Here is a 1,880-nt window from a genome sequence, read left to right on the forward strand (position 1 = left end):
TTCGAGGTGCCTGAAAAAAAGATGGCCTCGAGACCTAATGTAAAAAAGTTATTAGAGTGCTACCAATGTAGTTGCTCTACAAGCAAAATTTCTTTAAAATCTACTGAAAGATTAGTAGTTAGTTTAGAAGATTAGTAGATTTATTTTGAGAAATCTATATCTCAGGAACTATGTGACGTAGCTTTTTAAAAAGCAACGTTTCAGAAAAATGTTGTATGGGACGTTATGAAAGATCAGTAATTAGTGAATTTATATTGAAAATTTCATATCTCGCAAACCATTTGACGTACAGATGTCTATTAGCACTGAAATTAAAGCTAGTTTAATGAGCTATAAAGTAGTTTATGATGTTTATTATTATAGAGTGCTACCAATGGGTAGTTTCTCTACATGCCTGTATCACTCCATTATAAACAAATTTACTAAATGTATTATTATGTACAGATGTAAATCTAAATAAAGATAAAAAAAATCATATAAACGAATGTTCTTCAATGATTTTTCTAATTCTCAACCTAATTTGTGATTGGTAAAACAGTAGAGGGAAAGATAGGGTATCGATTTTAGCCAACATGAGACATAAGAAGGGCGATAACATAATGTTATCTTCAAGTGTCACTGGCCATTGAATAAATTTTCTCTGACGTGTCTATCAAGTTGCGAAATTCACGGTCTTGTAGGGTTATATTTGAAAAATACAAGGTTCTGTTTAAAAAAACAAAACAACAAACTATTATGAAGTATACATTTTAAAAAACTGAAGAAAAAAAAATATGAAGCAATAATTTCCAAACATTGAGAAATCTCGTGACCGAAGCCATTCCAATTCACAGGGAATGTTTCAATTTCGTGTTTGAATAGTTATTACGGGAGATTCGATAGGGCTATAAAACATGACATTAAATTCGAATTGCGCAACACGACATTGCTTTAGCTAAACAAAAATGAAAATACATGGTTAAATAAAAAATAGCATGTTCATGTTGATAAGGCTGAGAGCACAGATTAGGAAGATCGACGGATAGCAATTCCTTAATTTCCAGTTATCACGAAATCGCCAATATTTTCGCCAATAAAACAAACAAAAAAAATAAATTTTTTTTATACATATATAAGTATTTTTATAAGAGAAATGATAGCAAAACACTCACAAGAGATACCAATTGTTTCCTTTGATCCTACTCACATACATTAACCTATTGTGTACATGGAGAATTGGGTATTAAGTTTGATAATACACTCCTTCAGACTGTAACTTATATATATATTTATTGATAACTTTATCTTGACTTTTGATGATAATCAAATGATGGAAATCATAATGGTATGACACATGCATGTAGAGAAACTAACCATTGGAAGCACTCTAAAAACGTTTTTACAATATAAGGTCTCGAGGCCATCTTATTTTTATACGCCTCGGAGGATTGTCCAGAATAAAAGAGGAAGCAAGATTAGAAACTAATGGGTTTGAGTGACTGGGGAGTTTGTAACGGAAGGATTGATATCTGGTTCGGGCTAGATCGTTTACAAATGGAATATTAAGGTCTTTGTGGATGATTTTATTTGTGACGAAGTAAGAAGCATTGAGGATTTTACGAAGGATTTTGGATAGTAAGGATTGAATACGAGAGGAATTCGAAGGTTTAGTGGAGCCCAAAAGATCAACTCCGTATGTCCAGATTGGCCTTATTACAGTCATGTAGATCAGTCTTTTGTAATGTGTTGGAAGTTTTGAGCGTTTGTCTAGTAAGTGCTGTGTTAGTCGAAATCGACGTGCCGTTTCCTGTCTTTTCAGTCCAGTGTGAGGATTCCAGGTTATTCGTTTGTCCAGATATAGTCCAAGGAAGAGGATCTGTTCGACAGAGGTTAACCTGAAC

Source organism: Halyomorpha halys, unplaced genomic scaffold (assembly GCF_000696795.3).
Source record: "Halyomorpha halys isolate HHAL.00 unplaced genomic scaffold, Hhal_1.1 Scaffold581.1, whole genome shotgun sequence".
NCBI lineage: Eukaryota > Metazoa > Arthropoda > Insecta > Hemiptera > Pentatomidae > Halyomorpha > Halyomorpha halys.